Source organism: Gossypium raimondii, chromosome 10 (genome assembly GCF_025698545.1).
Source record: "Gossypium raimondii isolate GPD5lz chromosome 10, ASM2569854v1, whole genome shotgun sequence".
NCBI lineage: Eukaryota > Viridiplantae > Streptophyta > Magnoliopsida > Malvales > Malvaceae > Gossypium > Gossypium raimondii.
Genome location: NC_068574.1, coordinates 33574413 through 33600239, shown reverse-complemented (window position 1 = coordinate 33600239; position 25827 = coordinate 33574413). Strand labels below are relative to the sequence as shown.

At 33.0% G+C, this 25827-nt stretch overlaps 1 pseudogene; it reads left to right on the top strand.

Moving 5' to 3' along the window:
• Nucleotides 1–470: 470 nt before the first annotated feature.
• Nucleotides 471–25827, top strand: LOC128033948 (uncharacterized; annotated as a pseudogene).

Below are 25827 nucleotides of genomic sequence, written 5' to 3'. Positions count from 1 at the left end.
TTAGATGACTGTCCTAAGACAGCGAAAGAAAGAGAGGATATGAGTAAGGTTCCATATGCTTCGGTAATTGGAAACATCATGTATATAGTGCTTTGCACACGTCCAGATATCTATTTTGTAGTAGGAATGGTTAGCCGATATCAAGCGAATCCAGGTCTCAGGCATTGGCAAGCTGTAAAGCATATATTAAGGTATCTTAAAAGAACTAGGGATTATATGCTTGTGTATTCTAGGGAGGACCTTACTCCTGTTAGATACAGAGACTCAGATTTTCAAACCTGTAAAGATTTAATGAAATTATGTCAAAAAATGTATTCGTTCTAGGCCGTGGAGCTATAATATGAAAAAGTGTAAAACAAACTTGCACTGCTGACTCTACTACGGAGGCCGAGTATGTGGCTGCTTTCAAGACAACGAAAGAAGTAATATGGTTTTGAAAATTCTTAACCGAAATTAAAGTTATTCCTGGTATGGAAAAAGCTATAACACTGTATTGTGATAGCAGTGTTGCAATAGCAAATACCAAGGAAATGAGAAGTCAAAAGAGGACAAAACACATTGATCAGAAGTATCACTTGATACAAGAGGCAGTAGCAGAAGGAATTGTAGATGTGATGAAAGTAGCTTCTGAAAATAACCTTACGGTTCCATTTACTAAGACTCTTGTAATTAGGAGTTTTAACAAACACATCGAGGATATGGGAATGTGAAACATAACACATTTACTTCATAGGGCAAGTGGGAAATTGTTGGGAAATGTGTCCATATTGTAGTAAGCATGTAACTGTTTTCTATTTACTTGAATGATGAATAAATAAATAAAGTTAATTTCACATTTCACTATTACATCTTTTGTCTTTATGTATTTTATATTTTGCATACATAGTGAAATTGTGACAAGCAAATATTAGCTCACTGATCGTCTAAAGTTTAAACTGAAGATAAGTGGCATTGTAAAGAACATTTACATTATGAGAAAGATGACTTACTTTAGTAGATAATCTAAATGAGTCTGTAATTCCATAAAAGAATCAAAGTGACCATTTTATTAAAATACTGAAATGGATTATTATGTCATCTACAATTCCAATTGGATTGGGCCCAAGATGAATTAATTCTGAATCTGTTTAATTCACTTGTGACGTTTACGGTGTGATTTACCTAAATCCTGAGTTAGTCATTAACCATGCATATGTAACTCATGTACTTTGATATAAGTGGAGGCTTATGCTCTAAAGATTATCGAGCCCATAGTCGGTATGTTCGCTACGTGACTTGTGTATGTCATGGCTTTACTAGCAACAGTGGAATTCATTGCTCAATTAAAGAGTTAATGATATCCTCTCATTGGCATTGAGTGGATTGATAAATATGGAATGTGGGCAAGGGTTGCTTGTTCTCGAACGAGTAATTCATCACAGTTATTTGTTGAAAGTGATCATATTAATCATTAAGAAGACACAATGGTGACAATGAGATAAAATAGAATTGTATTGAGTGAATGGATTTAACTAAAAGGAATTAAGGATATCATATAAGGGTAACACACACATGACGAGGTCATTGGACGGATGAATTACTTTCGCAAGAGTATACAATCAGTAGATTCAATCATAGTACTTCTTGTGGACTGACTCCATCATTAAGTAATTGCGAATAATCGGAACGATACTTCTGGACATAATTGCAATCACTAGAGCCTAATTGTATATGTCAGATTGGTCTCTCTGCTAGCTCAACAAACGCTCGATCAGACTGCATTTGAATTAGAAGAAAATTCTACGACTTTGGGAATAATTTAATTGAGTTGATTTATTCAATGAGGAATTAAATTAGATGGTCGTAAGAATTGTTCAACTAGAGAATTTGATTAAATAAATTTCTTGAAAAAATAATTTGGAAAATCTAAGTGATTTTTGGAAATATTAATTCTAGTCAAGCAAAATTCAATTAATCAATTCAATTAAAATTAATATGATATTTTTAAAAGTTAATTTTCAAGTCAGGCAAGTGGTCCAATGGGTAATGAACTTGAAAATTAGACCTGAGATCGTAAATTGGGCCCGGGAGACCAAAACCGAGACCAATACCTAAAAACTGGTTGAACCAGGCCTGGTATGTGAAACCAAGTAGATGGTCCAACTAGTGGCTAGACCGAACCGACCAGATCATCACTGGCCTGGATCGAACCGGCAACAGAAGAATAGACTCGGGTGCCATAAGGGTGTCGCACCTGTATCACTAGACACGATAGTTTCGGTAGATGCGACGGTAACGTCCTGGTGGCCACCGGCAGTTGGTCATTGGTGGTGAGTAGTGGAAGAGTTATATTCCTACTGGAATTCCACCAGAGAATTTGATTTCAGATTAATTATTCCAAAAATAATATTATTTTAATAGTTTAATATTAAATTTAATTTAATATTTTTTTAAATAGTATTTTATTAATTTAACATTAAAGTGATTATCTTAATATTAAATTTAATTTAATCTTTATCTTGTAGATAAACATTCTATTATTTTAATAAGATTTAATATTAAATTTAATATAATATTTTTCTTGATAAATATATATTAATTTAATATTAATGTAACAGCCCATTTTTAGTGAAATCGAAACAATGGTTTCGGGGCCACAAATTCGAGGTTGACAATTTTATTTTATTATTATTTCATAATCTACAACCTGATAGAAATACCGTATAAAATTTCGATAAGAAATTTTACCGTTTACATGCTTAATTTGATAAAATGACTAAATCGCGTAAAGTGCAAAAGTTATGTTTTATTAGCTAAAGGTATTAAATAGCTATAGAACTTTAAAGTGGATGTCATTATATGGAAATTAGCCCATTAAGGTTGTTAGTGGATGATCATGGTTTGTTATTATTGAAATTTTGATTAGTTTTTAATGTTAATTTAGTAAATAGGTAATAAATGATAAATTAAAACAAAACAAATATATCATCATTTTCTATCATCTTTTTCCACAGATTTTTCTTAAGTAAAGAAGCTATTTTTGTTGAGAAACATTCGGCCAAGCTTATATTTCCCAATTAGGTATGATTTTTGTCCCGTTTTTAATGATTTCACATTTTCGGGATCGTTGTAGCTTAACCTAGCTAGCCCAGGGACTAATTTGTAAAATTGTTAAACTATTAGGGTTTTTTCATTGATGAGTATGCTTGATTTTTGAAGTTTAATGGTATAAAATAAATGGTTGTGGTTAGATAAAAAAACTTTTGTAAAAGAATTTTTATTGGAATTGTCAAATAGGGACTAAGTTGAAAAATAGAAAATACTATGTGGTAAATTTCTAAATTTGTGAAATATATGGGCTGCTATTAGTATGTATAGAAATCAGCTAGGCTTGGGTAAGGGAAAATTTGCATGAATTTCATTTTCCAAGCCTAAGGACTAAATTGCAAAAAAATTAAAAGTATAGGGGCAAAATGGTAATTTTTCAAAAAATATGTTTTGGATTTAATTGAATGAATTATATATTGAAATAAGTTAAATTTATCAGTATAGTTCCAACTAGACCTCGTACGGAGTTAGATCGGGGCAAAGAGAAAGTCTCAAAATAATTTCCCCTGTATCTACATATACTCATCGAGGTAAGTTCATGTGATTAAATTGTGATTATATGTTTTATTTTGAAGTATGTATGAATTATAAATTTGCTACATGTATACACAGTTGCATATCCAATTACATACGACTATCGAGCCTCATTTGAACCTTAAGAATACGTACGATATAAATGACATGTCATTAGGGTTACCGACTTCAGATCGTGAGAGCTTACAGATTCTCAGCTCGTACGATCTTACCGTTATTCAGCTAGCATGAGCTTGTTGTTATTCAGTTCGTATGATCTTACTGATTACAGCTCATAAGAGCATATCGATTTAGAGCTCGTATGAGCATACATGTAAAGGAATTAACATATTACAGTTTAGTACACCTCGTGTGTGCTACCCGAGTATCCAACGATATTCTAAATGGTTCTGTTATGTGATTATATGAGTTCGATACGAATTACTATTGGTATTTACAAGAAGTATATGGAAATGATGTTACATGATACATTGATATATGAAATGGATGATACATGTTCATGGAACTTGAATGTTTGTTGAGTTCATCCATGTATATTGGCTATTATATGTGTTTCACATGACTAACATGTTGATGAATATGTGCTTAGGCATTTGGCCAAATTGAGTTGGGATATGCTATGTTTACTTACCTAAATTGTGATTAAATGGTAAGTTAAATTCTATGTCATACAAACTTACTAAGCTTAAATGCTTACTCTGTGTTATTTTTCATGTTTTATAGTAGTTCGGAAGCTCATTCGGGTTGGAAGCTTGTTGGAGCTATATCACACTATCCATTGACTCTTTTGGTACTTTTAGCTGGTTACATTTTGGTTATAATGGCATGTATAGGTTATTTTGGCTAAATGTTGGCCTATATGTGCTTTTTTTTTAGATTAGCCACTTATTTGGCTTGTGTTTTGGTATTTTGGTATGTGCATAATTTTCCCTATAACGTTGATGTGTGGATGGATTTGTGATTTGAATGATGAAAGGTAAAATAGTAGTTGAATATATATATGAGGTATGTTTTATAACTTGGTGTGATTTGGTGCTATGCTATGGTAAGCATATATGTATTTGATGCTATTGAATAAGTGGTACAATTTGTAAGTTTTGGTAAATGATTTACATGTTGTATATTGATGCAATTATACATAAAAGTTGGTTGATTACTTGGTTACATGGATCACATGGTTGCACATATTTATACTTGTCATTTGAGGTACCTAAGGGCATATTGGTTGTATGTGATTATACCACATGTTTAAAGCTTGTTCATGCTTGTTTTGGATGCTTGATTATAGCTTATGTATGTGTGCATTTTTGAGTGTAGGTGGATGCCAATTTGGGTGAGAAATATGGCTTGTAAAATTGCTTATTTTCGTCCACTCGGGTAGAGACACGGGCGTGTGTCTCAGCCATGTGTGACACACGGCCAGGTGACATGACCGTGTGTCCCCTGTAGTTTTAAAGGGTTACAAGTCAGCTTGTTACATGGCCTAGCACATGGGCATATGGCTTGTTCATGTGGCCCAAGTCAATGAGTTACACGGGCATGGACACTGGCTGGGACACAACTGTGTGTCCCCATTTTGAACGCCCACATGGCCTAAGACACGGGCATGTCTCTTGGCCGTGTGAGTCACACGGTCGTGTGACCTCTGTAACTTTGAAAATTTTCAATGTTTTTTAAAAAATTCTGAATTTCTGATTTAGTTTCGACTTGTTTCTAACATGTATTTAGGGCCTCGAGGGCTTGTATAAGGTATAGTATGTATAATTTTTTTTAATTTCGATATGAATATTTATATGATATGAAATGTTTGGAATATCTATTTGTTTGATCTGTAAATTTTGATAATGCTCTGTAACCCTATTTTGTCGACAGATACGGGTTAGGGGTGTTACAATTAAAGTGATTAAGTTTAATCATAGTTGAACTCTCTAAGCTCTTCCTATATAAAGAGAGCCTTAAGTCATTATTTACACACACTTGAATTCAAGACAAAGTTGTAGAGAGAAAATTCCCTAAAGAGATCATTCCAGAAAATTTCTAAAGATATTTTTCTGATTTACAACTTAACTCAAAAGTTTAGAGAAATTGTAAAACTACCCCACTGGTAATTTTTGTGAAAAATTTTCTGATTCGAAGCGAGGCCACACTCGGCAGACGTGAGCTTGAGGATAGAGAAGAAGGCTACTTGGTCGAAGCGTTCATCCTAGACAAATCGAAAAGGTACAATTTTGATTAAGTGTTTATTACTTTAGATATCACAACCAAGATCTTATTTTGAAATTGTTTTTAAAATTTTGGTTTTTCCCTAAATTTAATTTCCATTGCATTTTCCAAACCCATTTTTCCAACAACAAACACTTTCTGATAATGTACATTTTGCTCTTTAGATTTTCTCTTTTCTTAGGTTTTAGATTTATTTTCTTGTTATTTACTTTTGAGAAGAAATCATATTCTAGAATTACTGCCAAACTCTGTAAGGATTCTACGCTTAATTCAAATCAACCTTCTTCTAAACTCTCCTCTTGAATTGTTCTTGATGTTCATTCTTTCATTCAAGTTTATATTGTTTATTAGATCCATGAGGAACTAATCCTCTTGTGGGGGATTAGCGAGTGAATGTATGACAACCCTAAAAAGTAATCCAGGTGGGAATTAACCCAAATTTGGTATTGTCTATCCATGAACACCTTAACCTTGAACTGGTATGGACTGTAAGGTCGAAAGATAAGTAGTTCTTGCCAACTTAGTATTTCAATGGACGTATCAGAAGATCCTGCTAGAGTATTGACAAGTTGATTGAATAATAAAACCCGAAGTGACAGTTGATTATGAATACCAAAGAAAGATAATCACCCATGCCCAGATTTGATACATATTCGATTATTTTATTTCTTATTTTTCATTTATTTAATTTTCATTTATTTCCTTTCTTATTATTTTTTATAATTTATCAAAAACCTTTCTTTTAATTCTTCATACTATAATTCGATTAAAGTACAAGTTAGATCTATTTATGCTTAAATTAGAATTAATTTAGTGTTCGTCTCCCTTGGGTATAATCCTCGAAGTACTCATCTACTCCGTTGTAACTATATTACAACCTGACCCGTATACTTGCAGATACTACTTTTTCACATCTTTTGTGCAAGATTTCTACTATGTATGTTGGTACGTCTGAAGGTGATCAACGAACCCAGTATAGTTACAAGGGACTAGACTAGTGTGCGTTAGGGTACGTGACAGGGCAAAGCTATGTGTTGAAAGTATGTATAGAGAGTGCACTGAAGTAAGTAAGATCTGGGCGAATTCTGAGTTAAGTATTGGGGTAGTCTACCTCGCTCGAAGAAAATGATAAGACTAGTAAGTATGGAAAAAGATATTAAGTCTGTTAATAAGATAAGATTTAAGAAAGGATATATAAAGTAAAGAGATGTTAAGTATAGTACGCCATAAAAGATTCTGTTATAATCATAGATAGACGTTTACATCAATGAATGAGAAAGAAAAATTTAGAAGTTACATATGTAAGAAGGACGTAACACCTGAGATTCGAATCCGGTAGATCGGGTCCGGTCAAGGGTGTTACAGGTGAAGTTCACCAAGATAGTAAAAAGCGAGACTGTGTATGACTACTTGTATAGTGTGTTATGTTAGACCTTTATGGCATGAACTATTAGAAATGTATGATAATAGTTGAAACTGAAAGTTTGTCATTATGGTAAGATATGAGTAAGTTCTATTAGTTTTATACTAAGTGATTCTATAACACCCCTAACCCGTATCCGTCGCCAGAATAAGGTTACGGAGCATTACCGTATAAACGTAACATAAAAACATGCATTTCATACATCAATATAAACATTGCATAATTAGTTCATACACATGCATATTGTCCCTTAACTGAGCCTTCGGGGCCCTAGAAATACGTTAGAAATAATTCGGGACTAAATGGGAATCATTCGAAAAGTTTAGGAAAAATTTAGTAACTTTGAACTGCAGAGGTCACACGGATGAGACACACGTCTGTGTCTCGGGCTGTGTAACATTCGAAATAGAGACACACAGCCATGTTGCAGCCCGTGTAACTCTCGAAATGGCCTCACACACCCATGTGCCAGGCAGTGTGCTGGGCCGTGTAACTACCTAACTTGTAAACATTGAAACCTATAGGGGACACACAGTCGTATCGCATGGCTGTGTGTCACACACAGCTGAGACACAAACCTATGTCTTAGGTCGTGTGGACATGAAAGAGGCCAAAATCAAGCCATTTCAATCACCAACACAAATATGTACCTACAAGCATTTTAGTACATATGATCGAGGCATTATAACATGATCAAAACCAACATAACATGACCAATTCAATAGTCTATAATTATTCAACCAATATGCCATGTAAGGCACCTCAAAAGCAAACATATAAACTTACCAAACATGCATATACTTGATCACATTTTTACCATCTCAAAATATACCATAACTTGACCTATACCAAATCAACATAAACTTACCATTTGAACCATTTCTCTCATGCATCACAAGCACTTAAATGACAGAATTTAACCATTATCAAAATGGTACCAAACAGCCAACATATATACATACCAAAATCAACATGTAAGCATTCAACTAAACATTAAACATAAGTCCACCTATACATGCCATTATAACCTTGGCCATAACATCAAAAACTATCGATGTAATCACTGGATAGTGTGATATATCTCTAATGAACTTCCAAACCGATCGAGCTCCCGATTATCTATAAAACATAGGAAAGAAAACTACGTAAGCATATAATGCCTAGTAAGTTTGTAAAACATGAACATAACCTACCATTTCAATGCATAACATTAAAATTAAGCATGATACAATCCAACCATAAGCTTGGCACAAGCCTAAGCATCATTAACAACAACACATGTTAGTGCATCAACTCATAATTCACTTGAATTAAAATAAGGTAAGTCATTATTCATGACCAACTTCATTTAATATCATCATTTTCATAAACGTTGATATACTTTCATTGAACATTTCCTTTTCATAGATTCATGTCAAAATTCATTTGAACAATTACCGTTCCTTTCTTTTTCATGCCCGTTGAACCATTTAGAATAACACCGGTTACGCGAGAAAGCTCACACGAAGTACGTTAAACATATAATCGTAACATTTCCTTTTCCTTTACCTCGTTGCTCACACGAGCTATGAAATGGGTCTGCTCACACGAGCTATTAGTCAGAATGTAAGCTACACAATACTACTCACACAAGCTAAGGAGTATCCGCAACAAATACAGGACCTCAGCCATCGGTAGGACATTCAAGACTAGCACCCGAAACATGGTAGCTCTAATGACATGTTATTTGTATCCTACGTATTCGGTTCAAACGGGACTCGATAATCGTCGTAACATCGTTGGATTTCCACCATTTTATTTCCTTGCAATAATACATGAATATATAGATCAATATAAAATTAAAACGTTATTTAATCATATGAACTTACCTCGATGACAAAGACGTAGAAACGAGATCAACTAATCCGAGGCTTTAGCTTTTCCTTGATCTAGATTCGTACAAGGTCTATCTTGATCTAAATAGGCAAATTCAATCCATTTAATACTTAAACTATTCAATTTAGTCCAAAATTCATACTTTTTGCAAAATTACTATTTTACCTCTAATATTTTAACTTCTTTACAATTCAGTCCTTAGGCTCGTAAATTGAAATTTGAGCAATTTCATCTGCATTTCATGCTAGCCGAATTCACTAGGGACCTACACTAACCCATAAAAATTATAATTTTACAATTTTACCATAGAATTTTACTCGTTTTATAAATAAGTCCCCAAATGACAATTTCCTCAAAAATCCCTTTACAAAACTTGTTTATTTAACAACAAAGACTCATAATATTCCATCAAACATTAAAAAACATACAATTATATTCATGGAAAAACCATAAATCTTTAAAATTTTTGCAATTTAATCCCTGGGCTACTTAGACTAAGCTACAACGATTCCGAAAACAAAAAAAATTATAAAAAGGGGACACAATAACACTTACATGCAAGGAAGGAGCTAGCCAAATGTTCAAGGTGCAATAGCAGAGTCCTTTCTCTCTAATTTTCGGTGGGGAGAAATGTTTTTGGAAGATGATACCTTTTGTTTCTTTGTTTTTCTTTAACTTATTTATTAATTTACTTTATTAACCTTTCATTTTAACTTACAATTAACTTAATTTGTGTCCATAAAAGTCCACTAACATGATAAATGGTCGAATCACCATCTAAGTCCCCTTACTTTAAAATTTCATAGCTAATTGATACCTTTAACTTATAGAACTCTACTTTTTTACCTTTTACGATTTAGTCCTTTTTACTTAATTAAGCATGCAAACGTCAAAATTTCTTAACAAAATTTTTAAAAGACCTTTCTAATATTCCATAGACATTAAATAATAATAAAATAAAAATTTTCTAGTCAGATTTGTTGTCCCAAAACTACTGTTCCGATTTCACTAAAAACGAGTTGTTACAAAGTCTAAGGTGAAGTATTGATATGTTCTGGGTTATGAAAAAGATATGTGTATTTTTATCTCAAGAAGGGTATTCATTATGATGATCTATAAATATGAAAAGTGAGGGGTATTGTTATCTTGAATTATGGGATTCTGATATATACCGACATGAAATTCGTCAAAGTGGTCTATGCAATGATTTATCAATATGGATATGTGTGTTACTAAATCAGGATATGACTGAGTATGAATTGATAGTATTATATTCTACGTAAGTATTCACCAAATATATATATGTACCACCCATGATAAATATCAGTGAACAACTCTTTGAGATAAGAGTATGAGTTAAGGCAAGGATTATTATAAGTGGTTTATGAGAGTATGTACTGTTGAGAAATTATTATAGGAAAAGAGGTTTATAAAATGATTGGAAGGATTCCTCAGTTAGATAGATAAGGAAGATTTAGTATGATAAGAGCATGACAACTGGTGTATAAGAGAATGAGAAACTGTGGTGGTATCCGCTGGACTAAATGATGCAAAACGTTGGTTGCATAGTAATTCGAGCAAGATTGAAAAGTATCCATCAAGGTTTAGTTAATGAGCTCAATAAGTACCCCATGTACTTACAAGACTTGTTTATGCCAAGGCGGTGGCGGAGTGGGCTATTCTGCATCTAATGAATATGTGGTGTAGTCTTGGAATTCGCCTTTTGAGTTTGTATGTAATAAAATTTTAACTTGTAAAGATTTGTATCAAGATTGATGTAACCAAATGTATTTTAAATACTTCCCTTGTTTTCTTGTAATATTTTTTTTAATTTAGAATGCTAAAGAACATGTTTAAATAAATAGGAAATTATTTTTTGTTATTGATTAAGTTTTGTGTAGTAACACTTGAAATTCAGGCCCAGTGAATCAGGTCAGGTTTGGGCATTACAAAAGTTGTCATGATTTTAACAGAATTAGAATTGGGTTGAGAAAATTATTTAATTGAAAAATTAATTTATTTAAATTAATAAATAATAAATAGAAAAACATGTACTAGGCTGGATTAAAGTATAAAGTGTTGAGTTAAAAGTTTAAGAAACACATATAATTGAACCCAATACAAGAATGGTTCGAATCCCCATCATAATACATATGAGGAGAACCACACCCTATTGCCCCTTCTCTCTCCTAGTTCAACTAGGAAGTTATTTTTCTATTAAATAGACTTCTACTAATTCAAAAAAAGTTTCACTTCTTCTCCCTATAAATAGATGGAATCGGTAGGGCTAAAAACACAATAAGTTTTACACAACTTTGAGATATTATTATTTTTCCCGAAAATAGTATGAATTTATTTTTTAAGTATAAAATATATTTTCCAAGAATAAAAATTCTATCGATTTTAATAAGAGAGAGTGAGAGAGAAATTTACTTTCCTACTGAACGTAAGAAATTTATTTCCAGAACCATATTTGTTCCAACAATCTAACCATGTTTGGGAGATCCCAAGTTCAAACCTTCGCTTCGGCAAATTTTGGTATTTTGAATGAATTAGGTCTTACTCTTGTTAATAGGATTTTATTTGATTGTTGGGTAAACTACATCAGAATAGACCTGCTGGTCTGGTGGTTAAATGGTGTGTTATTATGGTGGAGGTCTTGTGTTTGAATCCTTATGCAGGCAAGGGTATTATTTTTTTGCTTAAATTTCGGGATAGAGTTGTGTAATAGGGGGATTCTGAGTAGTGGATGTGTAGTGGGAATTAGGGGAGAAGATTAAGAGATTTTAGGGGTTATCGGGATTTTATTTTATTTTTTTCCCATAATCAAAATTTGACTCTCTTTTCCAAAAAAAAATCTGCCGTCTATTCTTCTCCCTCTCCTCTTGCCAAAATTCTCTGAGTTTTTCCATCTTTCGCTTCTTTTTCTTCTTCTTCATTTTTCCCCAATCCATTTATTTTCCTTCGTTTTCGCACTCGGTTAGTGCTCTCTTAGTTTCGGTAGGTGTTTCTCTTCGTTTCTGTCATGAATCTCTTAACAACTAAAGTGGTAATTTTTTTCTTTGCAATTTGGGCATAGGGGGAGGCTCGGACTGGTGAATTCAGTGTTCTCGTCTTAACAATAGTTAAACGAAGGGTTATCGTTAGTGGTAAGTTGGGTTTTTATTCATTCTTGGTTATCAATTCGCTTGTAGATCCATTAAATTGATGTTCAGTATCTTGATTATAGGCTTTGGAGTTCTCGAGGACTATTTTAGCATCAAACAAAACAAGGTGTGTACCCGTAACGCAAAAAAAAACAGGATTCGGCGAAAAGCCGAAAATACTTGTTGTTTAGACAGCAACAGTAGGGTAACTTTGAAAACTTGCCATTAATTGTGTAAATCAAATTAGAGGATTAATAAAATATTGAATTAAAGCTTATTGAGTCTAGTTTCTCATAGAAGAAACGATGTAAGTAATGGAATTGTAAATCGTGAGGAATAATAAACTTTGTGAGACAAGGTCAGAATGAATTCGAGTTCCCCTACTCTGACTTTGGAAAATCATCAAAAATTGGAGAAAAATAATCAGGGGTTATAATTTACATGTTTAAATTACTAATGAATCTATTTTCAATAAAAACAAATTGAAACATCATCCAATTTTTTTACTAAGAGATAATTTATTTTTAGCAAAGAAGGGATGAAGCTGTCAGACAGCAGAACAGGGGTAAGTTTGAAGATTTTACTGTACTTATTGGATGAACCAAAAATTATAAAAATTTTATGTTAGAAAGGTATTTGAGCCTAGTTTCAAAGACATCAAGTGAATCTTAATTCAAAATTCTGTAGCTCAAGATATAAATAATTTAGTAATAGTAACTCAAGTAGACAGCTTTGAAGGAACATATAAGTAAATAGTGAAAATATATATGAGTAATTAACTAGCACGGGTTACATTAAAATGGATTACGTGGCCAAGGCCAATTTAGGCCAAGTGGGCCATATGTTCATGTGAGCCCATTTTTCTGAAAAATTCTGTAAGGTTGCACGGGTCGCCCAAGTCGACTGTGGACTACTGTAGGGTCGATAAGTTTTACTTAGACCCCTATATGTGTGATCTGTCTGTCTGATTTCTATACCAAGCATGAATTATGATATTTGAATGTATGTACTATTAATTGCATAATGGCATGACATATTTTGTATGTTGCATTGTATCGGGGTGGGTTGATGATATTTGGAGGAGGTGTCTGAAAGGCTATTAAGCCTGTTATCTAGCAGCTCAGCTGCAACATTTTGATTATGTGCCGCATTTTGGTACAGCATGGTGTGTAGTGATGGGTGGGTTGATTTAATCCCCACATGGTGTGTAGGTTTGGAAGGAGATGGTGTGTAGAGGCTGGTGGGTAGGATTTCGATTTACTGTATCTGCATTCTGTATGTAACACCTCTAACCCGTATCCATCGTCGGATTGGGGTTATGATGCATTACCAAATAAGATACAACTTTCAAACAATTCTGAATGCATACATGTCATATTTGCATAAATAAAACTAATGATGGATTAAAATTTAACATACATTATTAATCATAAAAAATACATACATTTCACTTGCATATAATCATAATTATATTTAAACAAACATGTCACAAAGCCATACAAAGAAAATGTACATTAAAATATTGAGCAAGAATTATGTATTATCACATCAATTCAATCAAAAATCCTCGAGTAATTAAAATCCTTATGCATAGTTATTCACATCAATTTATACTCATACCTTGCCGCTACCATGTACTCAATTCGACTAACCTATTTAAGTATATAAAGTTAGGTCTAAATCATGCATCTTCCAATTAATTAACATTACCTAAATTTATCAAGTACATTACTTACTAACCTTATGCTCATTTAAAAGACAAATATACATCATTATATAAGACCATAACATGCTTATTTACCTATTTCAAGCTTATGCATGAACTCCTAATGAGCCATTTCCAAATAACCATATTTCAATATCATTACCAAGCTAAGTAATACATGTTCACCATTATAACACATTATCCATAACATATTTATACTTTATTGACATTCATCAATTCAAATACTTACCATTATAAATATGAGCACCAAAACCGAATCATATAATCACTTATATTTTCAAATCAAACATATTTTAAATGCACCACATGAATATACGATATTTCTAAATACCTAATTATTACATAGCATAATTAAAATTCAACTAACATCCATATTAATCTTATTGCGAAACTCATAATTAAATATCACCTTAATATTCAACTCATGTCTCAAGATTTTAATACCTAGCTTAAACCAAAAATGTCATATACGTGTAACTTTAATATTTCATTCGATTGCAAGCTCAATTCATGCTCCAATATAATCGAATTCAAACATAAAAATTAGACACATCAAACATCCATTCAAAATCACATAAACTCAACTTAAACAAAATGATCATGGACAACTCATTCTTAAACCAAACCGAACCTGTAAAACCAAGATACACCCAAATATATTATCAATACAACCCGAATCAACTTAACCTACACTTCCAAAACTATAATCATTCAACTCAATTAATTACCAAATCCATACATTCCACACATATTATATATATATCAACTCATTCACCACCTTATCAACAAAACATAGCTACCGTATACTACATATAAATAAGCCATAGCCGAAATTATAAAATCAAAAACTTGATCAAGAACCCATAAAACAAAAACCGAAACAAATACTAATGATCAAAGACAAGCCATTTTTCGCATGGCTCTATATATACAAGTCCCAAATCAATTATTTCATCTAGACTATACATGCCATAAGCTCAAAACTCAACTTAGTAAAATATCGAAGAAAACAATCGATAGTGTGATAGGGTTGCTGACGATCCCCGAGCACGTAACAACCTCTAAAAAAATCTATAAAACAAAGACAAGTAAAAACACAAAGTAAGCTAACTTAGTTTAGTAAGTCATTAGCAAAACACATATATATGTTTGAATCATTTAATTCCTTAGGTAATTTTTTATTAAAACCGAATATGCATTACACAACATCACCAGAACATTCATTAATCTCAAGACATTTTAGTCATAACTAATTAACATTATATACTTCCAAACTTATACTTATCATTAGCATAAGGTCGAATATACTTACCTTATACATATGCACGCATAAGTATCTTTTTGTTATAAATAATCAACCAATGTTCTTACCTAAGCATCAAATAAATATGACATATCACATACCTGATTATTATAACTTCGTAATCCCATTTGATATCACATTGACATAGATCTTACTAAGCACATATCTTGAAATGATACACTGGCACGAAGCCTGCTAGGCCTGAAGCCTGATTCAGTACACCGGCATGAAGCCTGCTAGACATAAAGTCTGAAATATTTCACCGGCATTAAGCCTGCTAGGCACTGAGCCTGAATATCTCGGAGACGAAGTTGATCTCTCACATAATTCTTTATAAGAAATTTCTAAATGTTCTTTAAGATTTGTATAAAGCTTCTCAAATATTGTATCTCAGCAAAGAATCAAATTCATACACAAATATTCGTAGCAAACGTACATTCGACTAACAGATATATAATTCATATAATTACATTCAACCTATGAAACTCAACACATATATTCGGCTAAATATATATAATTTATACAATTTGTTTCAATTTATAGAACTCAAAACATACATTGGCTAACACACATATATATACAATTCATACATTTTATTTCAACTTATAGAATTTAAAACACATATATACATACTCATACCATTATATTTTTTCTTATAGAACATATATATATATATACTAATTTAATGATGTGTATTTGCAATTAGACTTACCTTGGACGGTGAAAATCGGATTAGGGCGGTTAATCGATGATTTTGGTTTATCCTCGATCCAACTCCGATTTCTTTTGTTCTTGATCTAAATATTCAAAATAAACTAGTTTAAATATTATTCCATTCAATTTGGTCCAAAAACACATAAATGGAAAAATTATCATTTTGCACCTGATATTTTACACTTTTAGCAATTTAGTCCCTATTGCATAAAACACAAAATACACAAAATTTACACACACTATGCTAGGGCCGATTGTTCCTTGTCTTTATACAAGTCCACACATTTCATTTATTTCACATTTTAACCCCTCAAAATATTATTTTTGCAATTTAACCTTATTTACTCAATTTCATCAAAAATTCCAATACGAAACATATTAATCTAAAACATATCTTTCATTATTCATCATCAAACATCACATAACAAAAATTTTCATCAATGGCACAACTCAAAATATTCATCAAAATCAAAAATTCAAACATGGATCGGATAATATTCGAAGCAACGATCTCAAAAAACGTAAAAATTATCAAAAATCGAAGCAATTTCATACCTTAATCAAGCTAGTAAAGTGTCGAACCCTAATAAGGTTTAATGGTTTTCTTCTTTGTTGATTTTGACTAAGGAAGGTGATGAAATGGCCATTTTTTTATGTTTTAATTTAACATATATTATTTATTTGTTGTTTTACTTATTTAACCTTTATTAATTAATTTAATAAACATATAATATAAGGGTAATGTTGACTATTGCCACCCACTATCTTAGTTTTTGTCTTATTGCACATTTAAATCTCCCATTTTAAAAGACAACAACAATTAGGTGATTTTAGATCTGACCCCTAAATTTTCATTTTACGCTATTAAGTCATTTTATTTAATCGGTCATTCAAACGATAAAATTTAAATATGAAAATTTTACACAATCAAATTCACACATAATAAACACACAAAATAATATTAAAATATTTTTTGACTCAGATTTGTGGTCCCGAAACCACTATATCCAATTAGGGTCGAAATCGGGTTGTTACACTGTATCTAATATGGGCCAAGGCCCTAATGTATTTCTAAGACTATATCTGAATAGGCTAAAGCCCAAACTGATTCTGTGATGGGCACAGGCCCCAGACTGTATCTAACTGAATTCTGTTGATTATTTGTATGCATGTTTTCTGTGGGGATTACACACTAAGTTTGCAAAAACTCATCCTTTCTCTGTTTAATCTGTACAGGTAATCCCCAGACTTGACGGGTCAGTACAGCAGAGGACTCGACGGTTGCCACACGTAAATTTTAGACTATTTTTTGTTAATGCCTAGAATTTATTACTTATTTGGGGTTTTTGATGTATCTTCTGGACTATGGACTAGTTGGCTTTAAATTTTGGACTTTATACTATTTTTTATGGATTTTTTTAAAAACTGCTCACAAAACACGATTTTTCTAAAAACTAAGGTTTTCATAAATAGAAATGATTTTTCCTAAATTAATTGGTTACAAAAGCTTCTGCTAAGAGACAAGTTTTAAAGCAAATCAACTAGTACTTATTTTTTTGAATTAAATAAAAGCTAACTAACTGTAACGGTTTTAACTCGACAATCTTGTCTTCAAATCTCATTCCATGTGACATCGCCAGATTTGGCCATAACGTCTAAGTCGGGTTTAGGGTGTTACAAACCATTCCTTCACTTTTCATCCTAAAGCGAATAGAATCAGTAACAAATGTATTTTCTCATTTAGAAATCCCATATAGACTAAAGTATTACATATATACTCGAACTGATAAAGAAATCCCACTAGGTCTTTAGCTTTGGCTTCACAAAATTGTAAATTAGAAGCTATCCATGTTACCAATGAAAGGTTGAGCTCGAAATACGAAATACTACTCTGTGGCATCGTAATACTGGAGCGCAACCAGTTTTGGTCAAACAACATTGCATCAAGTAAAAATGTTATCCTACAAGTAAATAAAGCACGATGCACACATATAGTCCTAATTATCACAACTAGCAATCCTAGCTATCCACAACTACCACGTCCAAAACCAATGAACACAATAAAATAATAAAAATAATAAACAAAATAAACGAGTAAAACTACAAATTTCACACGATAGCATAAAAGAAAATTAAACACAAACAATTTTTAACAAAAGAATGACATACAAGGATTGTAGACCTTCAAAAAGTGGATCAGGGTGTTATGGGTTTACGATCGAAAGATTGATGATTGCACCTCGACGTACGTACACCAAGCAGAGAAAATTGCAAACAAAGAATAAAACATGCGGTGTTCCGCAAGTTTGATAGATCTAGTTGTAATATTTTTTTAGTGTACAATAGAACACAAGAGATAGGTTGATAAAAATGAATTACTAGCAACAAGCATGCAAACTACAATGTCTAACAAGATATAGTACAACAAATCATAAATTTGAATATTGAACTACAATAATAGTTAAAGGACTAAACTGTAAAAATTCCAAACTTGTAATAAAGATAACAAAGACAATAGTAGTTGATTAGCATCCATGTTAAAATTTAATTCTTGGATTAAGGAATTGGATTGAATCTAATTAGCTTATTTTTTACCTCTTAGTCAATAAATCATCCAATTACTATTTAGTCCAATTAATCTCTCAATCTCACTTAGAATAAATACGGACAATCGAATCTATACGCGATAAAGTTTCCTTTCGGTCTCACGTATGTATGTGTTCACCTAGAATTATCAATTTCAAGTTAGTTCATGTTATTTTCGGTAAAGGAATATAAGATTGTGGTAATGGGGTTGGATAATACATGCAAAACGAAGTCGCTTTACAAGCTTCACCTTGGTGATGTTATTACTACCCATCCTCCTATTGGTAGTAATGTTGAAGGGCTTGTTTAGAAAAACATTCACTTCAAGGTACTTTTCTTATTTTTTTTCCCAATTCCTCAATGATTTAATTTCTGCTATTCATTATTATTATTATTATTATTATTATTATTATTATTATTATTATTTCTTTTAGTTCATTCCAGGCTTTTCTAGTGCTGAAACTAGTTCAATTGTTTGAAATTTTTTGATACCTCTTTGGTAGTTAGGAAATGTAACGACCCGATAGTCACGGGTGTCAGAAAGTGTATTTTCGAGACTCTATTTTTGAAAAACGAACTCGTATATTTTTATAGTTAATTAGGTTTTGGTTAGGTGAATTTGCATGAAATAAGAGTAATTAGGTATAAAGAACTAAATTGCATAAAGGGTGAAAGTTGAATTATGGATTAAAGAAAATTAAAGGGACTAAAGAAGCAATTATGCCATTAATGAGGCAAAGATAATATTAAAACAAGTGTAAAATTTAATATCTATTATAATAAAATATATTTACTTAACATTTAAGTATATATATTATAATAATATAATAATATATAATAAAAATAAAGAATAAATAGATAAAGAAAATAAAAAAAGAAACAGAGATAGAAACGAAAACAGAAAGGGAAAGAAAGAAAAAGAGAAAGAGAAAGAAAGAAAGGAGAAATTAGGGTTTCAAAGTTCAAAGCTCAATTGGTGAGTCAATTTAGTCCATTTTCTTCTAATTTTTATGTTTTTGGAATCCTGGTATTAAATACTACCCTACCCATGTCAAAATTTTAGAAATTATTGAGTTTTTAAGTATTGTCTATGTTGAATAATTTTAGTATTAGGGATTAAATTGATAGATTTTAAGTTAGAAATGAAAATGATTGAATTGGAGAATAAATTGTAAATTTTGAGTAACAGAGACTAAATTGTGAAAATTTCAAAATTTAGGGATTTAAGTCAAATTAGGGAGTTAAATTTAGTTGAAAGTGAAATTTGTGTGAAAATATAAGGTTAATTGTAAAGAAATAAAGTTAGTCTCGGTTTAGGGAATAAATTGGAATTCAAGTAAATATTGAGTAAAAATTAAAATATTAATTATGAGATTGAATTGTATTGTATTGATGAATTTTAATTGTTTTAATCCCGTAGCTAACGTCGTACCGGAACCCTTGACTAAAAAGGGGAAAGATAAAGTCGACGAGGAATAGCTCAAAATTTCTAGTTTGTATTTCTATAATCCAAACCTAGTTGTTAATTGTTATACTTTAAATTAATGTATATGGTAAGTGGTTAAGGTGAGTATATGGCACTTTGATTTATTGAATTGATTGAAAATTGATTGAATTGATTTTTGAATTGAAATGACTATATGTGTAATTATGTGATTATATGAAAAATCAGTATTGGATATTGATTATATCTAAAATGTGAAATTAAACCCTATTAACTGTATCAGGCTGAGTCGGATATAGATGACATGCCATAGGATTGGAAGAGTTCAGGGATTTCTTCAACTTCGAGTCAATAAGACACTAGGTGTCAATTTACTACTTCGGATTAATTCGATGAGGCACTGAGTGCCAATTTACTTCGGTTTAGCCGATGAGACACTGGTGTCAAATTATTACTTCGAATTATTCGATGAGGCACTGGGTGCCAAACTGGTGTGTTTTGGTTGGATCCGCGTATCCGTCTGAGTCTGACTCGTGTTAATAGGGGTAAATGAATAATAAAATTTTATAATTGATATTGAAATGGCATGGTATGAGAAATGAAAGTGAAATAGTGAATTGAAAATAGAATGTGGAATATGTTGCAAATATATGGAATATATGAGTTATATACTCATGAAATGTTTATGGAGTGGATAATGCAATTGTATAATGAAATGTGAAATAAATTGTGAAAAGCTATTTATATAGCAAGTATGAGAATTGAGATATTTATGAAACAAATAAAATATAATATGGTTGTTGTAATATTTAAATTTTAATATGTGTTTATATTTCAATTGAATATTTGTAATTTCTTATTTTTAAATATTCGGATTATAGAAATACCACTGAGTTTTTACTCAGCGTACAGTTTTGTTTTCCGTGCACAAGCTAGGTACTTAATTTTGATCGTTGATTCAGCATCCAACAACGATCCCGACCTCAAACGTGGTGATGTTTTTCCTTTTGTGTCGGCATGTACCTAAGGTGTCTAAATATTAATCATTTTGCGGATTAATTGTAAATAATATTATAAGTTAATATTGGATGGTTATATACATATAAATATGTGTTTATGTTTGAGGTCATATTATGGAAAATTTAAGTTAATGTTTAAATGAACATGAAATAGGTAAAAATAAATTGAAATTGGCATGTTTACAAATTGGATTTGAATGATGTTTTATTTATATGTTTTGATGATATAATTGTGGTACCTATGAGGGTACATTGGTTAGACACCTAGGATGGTTGTTTTGACATGTTTTGGATGTGTTTAAATGTGTTTTGAATAAGTTAAACGAATGATTTTTGAATTGTTTAATGTTTAAGCTTGCAGGGAATGGCAAACTTGTTATTTAAGGTATATTTTGGCCACATGGCCGTGTGAGCCCTGCAGCTTTGAAAATTTTTATTATTTTTTGAAAAATTCTCTGAGTTTTCGAATTAGTCTCGATTTGTTTCTAACACGTCTTTTGGGCCTAGAGGGCTAAAATAAGGGACATTATGTATGAATTTAATTAGTTTTTGATCTGAATATTATATGTTATCAATATTTAAATTTATGTTTGTTTGATCGATAATGTAACACCTCGAAATTTGGGCCTAGAAGTATTGGACCTTGAGTAAGGGAACAGTTAGGAAACTGTGCATAAATGAATGTCTGCTTCAGTGGTTAAGTGATTTAGGAGTGTTTGGGAGTGTTGGAGAATTCTTGGGTTCAAACCTAGGCTTTAGCAAAAATTTTGGTTTTAGGTGGATAAAACCTTGGATGTAAGTAAGTGGGCTTTAAGAATATTGTTAGGGAAATCATGTCACAAGAAAGGTTGATGATCCAGTGGTAGTGGCGTCATATTGGTGGCAAGGGGATCTTGAGTTTGAATAGCATGGGGTGCAAAGGGATTTATGGAGTGCTTTTAGGAGGGTTTTGGGGGACTTGGATAAGGGGGTTGTTAGTTGGGGATTTTGGGGAGAAAAAGAAGGAATTTGGTGTGTAATGGGTGTATTGTGCCGAATTTGAGTGGGGACTACTCAGAATTTCGGGATTGGGGGTCTTAGTGCACTATTTTGGGTTGGGGTAATTGATCATTTGGGGAATTGTCCTTTATTGCCGAATATATCATTCTCTTTTTCCCCTCTTCTTTTGCGGTTTTGGTCTGTTGATCTTCTTCTTCCCTTCTTGCCAAACCTTTTCTGTTTCTCTCATATCTCCATTTTGTTTGTCGGCTTTTAGTTAATGATTTTCTTGATCGGTTGTTTTGATCTCTCCTCCCCTTCAGTGTCTTGATTCTGTTACCGATTTCTATCTTCTTCTTTGATCAGTTCTGGTTTGGGAGTGGCTTTAGCAAAGGGTGAGTTACTAGATTTCTTCTTGTTTTTTTTTCTATTCCTTTGATATGTTCAAACTTCTTTCTTAAACATATGCTATTTTCTTTTATGTTCTCTGTTGGCCAATTTTCTTCCTCCCTTATGCTTGGTAGTGCCTTCTATTTATAGAATTCCACAATGAGTGCAAATCGTTTGCCCATCTCGCGATTAAAGGTAAAGTTGAAGGCTTGTAATTTCTCAAGTGGTTGGTCGAATTTTGGGGGAAAGGGTTGCGTGTAATTCCTCTAGACTAATGTGTGCTAAGCCATGGCTTTAGACCATCGTAGTTGATAGGCTGTATTTGTAATGCAATTAATCGTCAAAGAGGAGTGTGATCAACTCTAGCCTGTGATCTAAGGGAAATAAACCGATCAACGATCAGTCAAGGTAAGTATGGATTGTCGTTTTGGGCTTGGACAATTATTAACCTTATTGGTTGTAAATCTGATACGATATTTTGGTTGATTATAGGATTCGGAGAGCATGGATCTTAGCTAGTTTCGCAAATAGGTGTGTAACCGTATGCTATGTTGGATAATCGGCTGAAAAGCCGAAAAGTATGTGTCGTTTACACTGCTATGACTGTAGATCAGCAAAATGCCGAACAGCCAGAAATATGGCGTATGATGCCACACGAGCGTGCGATCATACGTGTGGTGAACCGAGCCCACGAACATGGGCGTTAGTCTGTAAAGGCCATCACGAGCGCTCTCGTGGTCTTGGGCCGTTCTGGGCTCATTGGGCCAAAATGGGTCGTGTGGGCCCAATGGGCTTAAGGGCCCACACGGATAAAATGTGTGTGATGTGGTAAGTATTGTTTGAATTATGACATTGGCATAACTGTGGCTATTTCTGGGCTAATCCACTTAGGCCGAATAATGGGCCTTAGGCCCATTTACACCGTTGTGACTGTTTAGGTTACTTAAGTCACTTGAGGCGACAATAGGCCTTCTGTTGGGTCATCGAGACCCCCGATTTGTGAAATTACTGAAATACTCCCGGTGTGTAAAATTACTGAAATACCTCCAGTTTGTAAAATTACCGAAACACCCCTAATTTGTGAAATTATCGAAATACCCCTAGTTTTATTAAAATACCCTCAGTGTGTAAAATTATTGAAATACCCCCAATTTGTAAAATTATCGAAATACCCTTGATTTGTGAAATTACCGAAATACCCCTAGTTTGTGAAATTATCGAAATACCCTTATAGGTTAAAATGACTGTTTTGCCCTTATGGGTAGATGACTGGCTTGGTCTTCGAATTTGACTAACTTGATTGTGGTCGTATGACTGGTATGCTTTTAATATGTGTGTAAATGACTGCTACTGTGCATGGCCATTTTGCATACATGTGTGATGATTGAGCATGACATACACGACATATTGCATAGGATTCTGTTATGGAGGAAGTACTATTACGAGTGGCTCTGCCACATATACTATTACTGGTGGCTTTGCCACATATACTGTACTGGCAGCTCAGCTGCGTTATTATTATTACTGGCAACTATGCTGTAATAATGGTGTGTGGGCTGGGTGGGTCGACTTTGTCCCCACATGGTGTGTTGGGTTGGTACGGGTGGTGTGCTGGCTAGATTGGGGTAGGTTTGCATACTTGCACCATACTACATACTGTTTCTGTATTAGGCTAAGGCCCAACTTGTTTCTGTATTGGGCTAAAGCCCACATTGTTCTGTTCTGTTACTGATTTGGGCTAGGCCCAACTAATACTGATATTGAGAATGGGCTAGGCCCAATTGATTCTGTTATGGGCTATGACCTAAATGATATTGTAGTGGGTTTTAGTCCACGTATGCTCTGAATTAGACTGTATCGTTACTGTAAAAGGGCCCTGGCCCTGACTGTTTCTGTATATTGACTGTTACTTTAGTAAGGGGATTACACATTGAGTTTTCATAAACTCACCCCGTTTATTAACTGTGCAGGTAATCCCCAGTATTAGGAGGATCGGTGCTGCGAGGGAGTCGGAGATGGGCACACAACTGCTATTAATTCCGATTTTCTTTTAAGTTGCCTACTTATAAGTACTTATATTTTGATTTGGGTTGTAATAAGGCCTCCATTAATTTCTGGATTTTGAATTGGGATCGTCGTTTTATTACGTTTTCTATCTGTCTTAAAAGTATATCGTGGTTTTCCAAGTTAATAACTGTCTTCAAAACACTATGTTTTGACAACTTAATCTTGAAACATCACATTTTCGTAAACTGGTTACTTTTAAGCTTAGCTTCTGCAACTGAAAAAAATTTTTGGGAATAAACTAATGTAATTGAGATTTTACTCAAGTTTTTAATTAAGAAGGGTTTTCAATGAAAACATGGTTTTCGAAAGACACTTCAATGTGGCACGCCAGATTCGGGCCTAACTTCTAGGCCGAGTTTGGGGTGTTACAGATAAGCTTCGGCAATGCTTCGAAACCTATTCTGGTGACGGACGTGGGTTAGGGGTGTTACAAGAAAAGTTGTGTGGTGTTGAATCAATTAGGTTAAAGCATGCAACTTTTTGGTTATGTTTCTATGTATTAATTTTTACCAACCTTGTGAAATGAACCAATTAGGTGTTGAATCCTCATTTTATCCCTTTTGCATGCCTCTTTTAACTGACATTTTGGTTGTAAGCGGATTGTATTGAAATGGCACATGAATATGTTGTCATGTGTAATATTAAAGGGATATTGACATGTTAAATACGATAAACTAGATCGTTGCTTTTGTTCACTCTGTTGATTGGCTGAATTTTAATTAGACTATTACTTGAATTTGGATGTGAGTGTTGATTAAATTATCATATTCCAAATACCCGTGTCCAAAAAATGTGCCAAACATAACTGCTGAACACTAGTACTTAGAAGAAAAATTAAGAGTCAAAGCAGCATTGTATGGATATTAAGTCAATATTTGTTATTGCCTTAGGTTTGGAATCTTGGTGGCCAAGAAAGACATACTATCATGGAACTCATGCTGTTATTGTGGTGATGGACTGCACAGACAGAGCCAGGATTACCCTTATAAAGGATGAGCTCTTCAGGTTGCTTCGACACGAGGATCGACAACATTTTGTTATACTTGTCTTTGCAAATAAACAAGACATAAAAGATGCAAAGACAGCCGAGACCACTGATGCCCTTTCACTTCGCTGCATAAAAACCCATGATTGGCACATCCAAGCCTGCTGTGCACTTACCGGATACACATTGTACGATGGTCTAGGGTGGACAGCCCAACAACAAGTTGAAAAGGGTATGACAGGAAGATCGGTCATTTTTTCGTATATTATGGATTCAGATGACCGAAGCAAAGTCTACTCTTTTTGTACCATCTGCAGCTGTTATTAA